The sequence below is a fragment of the Molossus molossus genome, unplaced genomic scaffold (genome assembly GCF_014108415.1).
Source record: "Molossus molossus isolate mMolMol1 unplaced genomic scaffold, mMolMol1.p scaffold_m16_p_1, whole genome shotgun sequence".
NCBI lineage: Eukaryota > Metazoa > Chordata > Mammalia > Chiroptera > Molossidae > Molossus > Molossus molossus.
Window position 1 is genome coordinate 24,233,902 of NW_023425344.1, and position 8,371 is coordinate 24,242,272.

Sequence of the window (8,371 nt, forward strand, 5' to 3'; positions counted from 1 at the left end):
CTAGTCTCTCAACACTGCTCAGAATACAGTGATTTGATAACAAAGAGTTACAGAGAAGCATAAGAAACTGAGCTGAGCATAAAATTCCCTGACACGTCTCAAGTCAGGCTGATAATTTAGCAGTGAAGGCTGGTCTGGAGCTCAAGGAAGATAGATGCCTTCCCACCAGGTGGCGTGTGGGAAGCAGGCTGCCACTTGGGGTGCCCGATTGCCAGCAGCACTCTGTTACCAGGACACAAACTTGTCAAACCAATGATTATTGTAGAGCTTATAGCAAGACGATCAAAGTCCTGTGTGTGGTAGTGAAATGGGCCCAAGGACTCAATACATCCTGACTTGGAAAGTTCCCTATTGTCAAGCTGGAGAATAAAACTCAATTTCCAAGAAAGGGACAACAAATATCAGGCAGGCAGGTTTCTTAAATCCTCTCCAAGTTCGGAGCTGTCCATTCCTTACCTGGCTTTGGCTTGACCAAACTGTGGTTAGGTCTGTCTCCTCCCCACAGGCCTCTGAACTCTGGAATACCCCCAAATTTTGGCTTTAAACAAGCACAAAGTTGCAGCACATGCTCATTGCAAGAGCTGGCTGAGCATAGAGAGAAACATTCTCTGTTAAATTGCCCTAATCAGGCTGTCTGCTGGCCCCTACTCAGGGCCCAGTTTCCCCTCAACGTTGCTGACACTCCCATGTGTTCTCTACAAAAGGAAAGCCTTTGTTTGCTTGTTTGTTTTTGTATTGGTTTGTTTGTTGGAGATGCTTGCAGATGCTGAGATTGGAGCGTTCTCCCTATTGCAATAGTGTTTTGGAGTGAGGCCTCATGTTACCTTAGTCTGGATTTATTTTTCTTTGACAGTCCCAGAGATGGGTCGGCCTCATCTTTCTTCTCCGCTGATATTCTCTTGTCTCACTTTCCGTCTTGTATTTTATAGCCACCCTGTATGAGCAGCTAGTCAGAAATAAAACTGTTTCTCTTAGGTCTGATCTATTACTGCACATTCTTTAACTCTGCCTGAAACTCCTTCAAATTCATTTCTTCTTTATTCCTGGAAAATTTCTCCAGCACCAGGTCTTAGTTTATCCTTCAGGGAAGAGTCCTCTGTTGCACGTGGTTGGATTACATGTTTGATTTTTTTGTGATTCTTGTTCCTAAAGCTTTGTATGCTTAGCCCTGCTGTAGTTATTCTCACCGTGACGGACAAAGACCTGTTTCCTTAGTCTGCAATCTTATCTCCCCAAGGGCCACCTCCGTGTCTTATTCATCATCTCCCAGCACCTTCTGATACCTTGGTGATACTCTGGTTATAATTTAACAGGAATGGAGCAAAGAGGAGAGAAGATAATATAAGCATGCCATTTATACAGCTTTGCCAGAAAGCTGCAGTTTAGCACTCTCCAGGTCTATTCCCCACAGATTGATGGGGGAAGGGACTGGACAAAGGCAGTTTAGACACATGCCCAGTAAGGTCTGAGTAACATAAGAAGGTGCCTACCTGCCAATCATGCCTAGAAACAAGTAATTGGCCAGAATAGGTGTGGCTACTGCAAGGGCATGAAATTCGAATATTTAAGCCCTTGAACAAAGTAAGTTTGATCTCTTGGCCTTTGGCCCTCTTGCTCTCTTTGAACTCCTGTTGCAAGGGGAGCACTCCCCTGCATTTGCCAATGTGGCTCACATGTGTTGGACCCACACAACGGACTGATGGGCTGCAGTATTAATATAATGACCATTAATAGTTTTTTTCCAAAAGTTGCTATAGATATATGCTCATTATTATATTTAAGAACAGTAACATATTTTGTTTAAAGTAACATTAAAATACTATAAAAATAAATACAAACTATGGAACAATAACAATATTCCAAAAGAGAAAGTAATTTTAAGATAGATTTTTGAATATTGAGTCATAAATTAAATTGCTTTATTTTGTTCTAATAGGCTTTTGCTGTATGGCTATTGTTACTGTTCTCTTGAGACAAAACAATTTTTTCATATAGAAATGTGATTATTTGTGTTTAGTATAAAACATTTTTATGAGTTGGGTTTACCATGATGTGTCATAAGTACAAGTATCGAGTATCGGTATTATTAATTCAGTTGCTCTTTTTTCTTCTGAATTTATGCATCAGGCAGTTGGTTAACAAACTGGCCTCGTACATGGAGGTCAGGGAGAGACTGAAGAGAGTAAGACCACTCCAGATTGCTTGATGGCAGGTTTAACAACAAGGGAACTTTTTAGGATTGTCTTGGGAGGCCTCGAGTCCAGCAGAGCTCCACATCCACCCATCAGAAAATTAAAGGTTTATATAATAGAGGTTTTAACTGGGTTCTACCATGCACACCATCCAAAAACACATTACTGATCAAGGCAGTGTCCTGGGGTCACAGTTTCTATCATTACTATGGGGAAGGCATTCCAAGGACAGAGAGGGGATGAGGAGCTTCCGATTGTCCTGATCCAGCTCTAGGATCAACAGGAAGTCTATCTCGATTGCCTTCTTCAGTACTGTTATGTACAGAGATATATATATATATATATATATATTTTTTTTTTAATCCCTGCATGATATCTGCTTTGCTCTTCTGAAGATATCTCTCTAGTGAGATGGGGAGAGGCCAAAAAACCTGTATGTGATTCTGTCTGATTTTTTCCCCTTAACTTGTTTCTGGCAGTCAAAGCAAATATCCAAGCACAACCCTCAGTTAGATGGTGAGGTAGTGTGTCAAAGGAAATACTACAGGGCAAAAGTAGGGATAGCCTGCTGAAAAGAGTTGACACTACTGACCATGTTTCCTACTCTTGCTCATTGTTCTAGCAAGAACAAAATAGAATGGATTGATGATATAGTCTATGTTCCTTATTTATTTATTCAACCAATACGTATTGAGTGCCAACTATAGAGGAAGCATTGGCAAGCACTAGGGATATAGCAAAGAAAAAATAGAAAAATAATTTCTGTCTTATGGAGCTTAGATTTTTGCATCAGCACAATCAAAGCTTTGCTAAGCAGCAACCCCCCGCCATTCAGATCCAAAGTTGAACTACAATGAGAAGCAATGAATGCATAGCTTTGCTACATGAGCTGTTCTATCTTTGCCTTGTAGTTCTACAACACAATGTGTAGTTCCTTCATGGTCAGTTAGCATACGTTTTTATATTATATTAGGAGAATTTATGCCACATAGTCTCTCTCTTTATAATGTCAAATTATACATCGTGATAAGATGACCTGATTTTTAGTCATACTTCTAGCAGTTGCTGTGACCTACTTGACTTAATTGTTCTGTAGTTCCTGCATCTATAAAATGTAAATGTTAATACAGTAAAATTCAGTTTTTACTGAGTGGTCAAGAGGAATATTATTTTATAAAAATGGATCTTCCCCAAGGGTATTGAGTCATATGGGCCACTTAATAATTGTACGGGAGAGGGCATTGGGAACGCCAGTCCTCTATGTGATTTTAATAATGAAGGGGACAATGCATGTATGTTTTTATTATTTATCTTGTTATTTGTGAATGAATTATGCTGCAAAATAACTCAGTTAAAAATAAGGAAATGTCCTTAGTACTTTTAAATTTTGCTGTCTGATCACACATATTGCCATATACTGTCAAGCTGTTATTTCTGTCATGAGAGATGACAGACATGTAAGGACCAGTTCTGCTTTCTTCCCTCCACTTTCCTCCATCAGCACTCCACTTCCTGGGGATCCGCAGGCTCTCGAGGGACCTCGGGCATACTGAACCAAGTTTCCTGAGACACTTGTTAGAAGGTTTCCCCCTCACATCACTCAGAAAAATAAAAAGCCCTACAGACCATATTCTGCTGTAATGCAACTGTGTCTGACACATAGAAATATTTTAATATTAGTTTTAAAATGAATAAAAAAGCAATTTAATGAGTATATACTCTTTTCTGTAGATGATGATTCTCTTATTAGAAGTCAAGGGTAAAGCATCTTCTGTTTTAATTAATGACCTACATGAGATTGTAATGTTGTTTTTACTGAGGTCTCTAATAAAAATTAATTTCCTAAATTTGCAAAGAACACCAAAAACTTCAAATGTACAAGGTACTTGCATAAATGTATGTGTGTATGCATTCATATGATATATATTACATGTAGAATACACCTATATCTTATGTTATATATAAAAATAACAATATTACTCTTTAGTTTTTCTTAGAATTTTTTCTCTTTATCTTAATGAAGGAAACATTGCAAGTAGTTCAAAATACTCATTTTAAAAACTTCATTGAAATTCTACTGTTTCTGATTACTCTCATTTCTCTATGCCAAAGAAGATTTTTAATTAAGGTTATATGCATCCAGGGTCATTAATAATCTTCAGATTAATTGCTACCACATGATTGTAAGATGGGTACTCCGGAAAGGTTATAAATTACATTTGAGTTCTAAATGCTAAGCCATTCAAATGATAATAAAAAAAAATAAAAAAAAGTGGGGGCAGATCAGCTGAGGAACTGGAGGGAAGAGGTAAGGGCAAAAATATAAACAGTTAAAAAGCAATGCCATTTAAGGATGCTAAGTTAACTGTGTCAGTTTACCTATTTTGATGAGCTTATAGTTATGAAAAATTTACAAAATATACAAGTAATGTGTCAGCTCAGTTTATTTTATAAATGTCTACTTATGCAGAGAGAGGTAGTATTGTGGCATTTTATTCTGTTTTCATAAAGTCTTACAGCTTATAAATGATGTTACCATCTTAAATTTAAGGATCAGATATATAAAAAATACATGTAATTTCAGATTTTTCCAGTAATGTGTGTATATAATGAAAAATGATGTAAGCATTTTTTATTATTTAGAATTATGTGTTAAATAAATCTCTAAATGTTATCTTCCATTTCTATTAACTACACAAGGTTAGATGTGAAAATTTGTTAAAAGCCTATTTTAACACTCCCAGTGTTTACTGCCATATTCCAAGATTAGTTATTCTTTTTTAAAGGTCTTTCTTTTTGTAATATTTTTGCTTTCTTGATTTCTAGAGATAGAGGAAGGGAGAGAGAGAGAGAGAAACATCGATGAGAGAGAACATTGATTGGCCGCCTCCTGCAGCTACCCCACTGGGGATTTGGCCCACAACTGGGGCACGTGCCCTGACGGGGAATCTAACTGGCGACCTCTTGGTTCATGGGTTGGTGCTCAACAACTGAGCCACACCAGCAGGGCTCCAAGATCAGCTTAACCTGAGTGATACTAATTGCACCTCTGAAATTTGCTGCCCACGAGCATTTATCAGAAGAGCTGGTCTTCATATGATCATAGGAGTTATGCATAGAATTTCAGAGTGATTATAATAACCCATTGGTGACTAGACATATTTTTTATGTCTTTCTAGTTCCATACATCATTTAGTTTAAAATATGTGACTCTATACAAACATAAAATGCAACAAAAAATAGAGCAGAAATACTTCGCCTAAGAAAGCTAAAGGACCAAGTTTATAAGGAAAAGTGTTGAATAGAAATTAATGTTAAGGTGCAACTACGTTAATTAAATGTAAAATTTTATTTTATACACACATACATGCATGTACATTGAGGGAAGAACAGAGGAAATATATAAGGGATAAAACAAAATTGATCGATTTTTATTTTTTAATAATTGTAACAAAATGACTTTTTTTTAAATTTATTTTTGTTACAGATGATTCTCCTTTTTTTCCCAATTGCCACCCTCCTCCCCACCCCCCCACCCCATCCCCAGCTTTGTTGTCCATGTCCATTAGTTATGCAAACATGCATATAAGTTCTGTGGTTTATCTCTTCCCACCCCCCATTACTCCCTCTTCTGAGGGTTGTCAGTCTGTACCCTACTTCCGTGTTTGTGGGTCTACCCTATTCCTCAGACTGTTATATTCATTATATTTCATATATAAGTGAGATCATGTGGTATTTGTCCATTTCTGCTTGGTTTGTTTCAGTTAAGATAATACTTTCCAGGTCCCTCCATGTCGTCTCAAAGGATAAGAGATCTTTCTTTCTTACCGCTGCATAGTACTCCATTGTGTATATGTACCACTGCTTTTTTATCCATTCGTCTAATGATGGACACTTGGGCAGTTTCCAGATCTTAGCTATTGTAAATAGTGCTGCTATGAACATGGGGGTACATATATTCTTTCTGATTGGTGTTTCAGGCTTCTTAGGGTATATTCCTAGAAGCAGGATCACTGGGTCGCATGGAAGTTCAATTTTTAATTTTTTGAGGTAACACCATATTGTTTTCCACAGTGGCTGCACCAGTCTGCATTCCCACCAGCAGTGTATTAGAGTCCCCTTTTCTCCACACCCTTGCCAACACCTGTTGTTTGATGATTTGTTGATGGCGGCCATTCTGACAGGTATGAGGTGATACCTCATTGTTGTTTTAATTTGCATCTCTCTGATGATTAGTGATGTTGAGCATTTCTTCATACGTCTCTTGGCCATGTGTATGTACTGTTTGGAGAGGTGTTTATTCAGCTCGCTTTGCCCATTTTTTAATTGGGTTCTTTGTCTTCCTTTTGTTGAGCTGTATGAGTACTCTATATATTTTGGAAATTAACCCCTTATCTGATATATCATTGGCAATGATGTTCTCCCATACAGTGGGTTGCCTTTCCATTTTGATGGTTGTTTCTTTTGCTGGGCAGAGCTTTTTAGTTTGATGTAGTCCCATGTGTTCATTTTTCCTTTGTTTCTGTTGCCTTAGGTGATGTATCAGTGAAAATTCTGCTGCGTATGATGTCTGAAATTTTGTTGCCAACATTTTCTTCTAGAATTTTTATGGATTCACGAGTACATTTAAGTCTTTTATCCATTTTGAGTTTATTTTTGTGTATGGTGTAAGTTGATGGACTAGTTTCATTTTTTTGCATGTAGCTGTCCAATTTTCCCAACACCATTTATTAAAGAGGCTGTCTTTACTCCACTGTATGCTCTTGGCACCTTTGCCAAATATTAATTGAGCATATTGCCTTGGGTCCATTTCTGGGTTTTCAGTTCTGTTCCACTGGTCTATATGCCTGTTCTTGTGCCAGTACCAGGCTGTTTTGATTACAATCACTTTGTAGTATAACCTGATAACTGGTATTGTGATCCCACCTACTTTGTCCTTCTGTTTCAAAATTGGTGTGGTTATTCAGGGCCTTTTTTTTTTGGTTTCATATGAACTTTTGAAGTACAAAATGATATTTTTATAGCTTTCTTGCATACCACAAAATTTACCCAGTTAATCTGTGAAGATAGATCACTGATTTTAATATATTCAGAGTTGTGCAACCAGCACTACAATCTAATTTTAGAATAGTTCATAATACGCAAATAAATCATGTACATATTAGCTGCCATTCCTCAGTCTCATTCTTCACTCCAGCTCTTCTCCCTAACTCCCACCAGCTCTAGACCAACACTAATTTACTATCTGTTTCTACACATTTACCTAATCCAGAAATTCTGTACAAATGGCATGCAGTATGTGGTCATTTGTGATTAGTTTATTGCATTTAGCAGAATGTTTTCCAGTTTCATCCATGAGGTAGCATTTATTGATACTTTATCCTTTTTTATGGCCAAATAATATTCCCTTATATGTGTATGTTAAATTTTGTTTATCCATCCATCAGTTAATAGACATTAAGTTGTCACCACATTTTATTATGAATAATGTCCTTATAACTATCTGTGCACAAATGTTTGTGTAGACATACATTTTTTATTTCTTTTTCACACTTCTTTTTCCTTTCTCAATTATCTAGTAATATCAATTACTAGGTCTATAGTAACTCTATGGGTAGCATTTTGAGGATCTATCAAACTGTTTTTGAAAACTGGCTGATTTAAAATTTTAGTCACCCAAGAATTTATAAGATCACCAACAATCTATAATGTTTCCAATGTTTGTTATTGTCTGTATATTTTTATTATAACCTTCCTAGTGAGTATGAAGTAGTATCTCATTGTGGTTTGGATTTGCATTTAATCACTAGTGACTAGTAATGTTGAAGATATATATATATATATATATATATATATATATATATATATATTATATAATGTTAAGTTAAATATATATATAACTTTTGGGGGAAAATTATATTTAAATAAAGTTCTCATTTTTCGACTGATTTTTTTTTTCTTTATGGAATTGTAAGAGTTATTTATAAAATCTCATTATTTGACCTTTGCTAACTACATGATTTGCAAATATTGTCTCTTACTTTATGGGTTGTTTTTTCATTTTTTTGATGGTGACCTTTTATGAAAAGTTTTTAACTTTATTGAAATTTAATTAATCAATGTTTTGCTGCTTATTGTTTCGGCATGATATTCAAAAAACCATTGCTTAACTCAAGGTC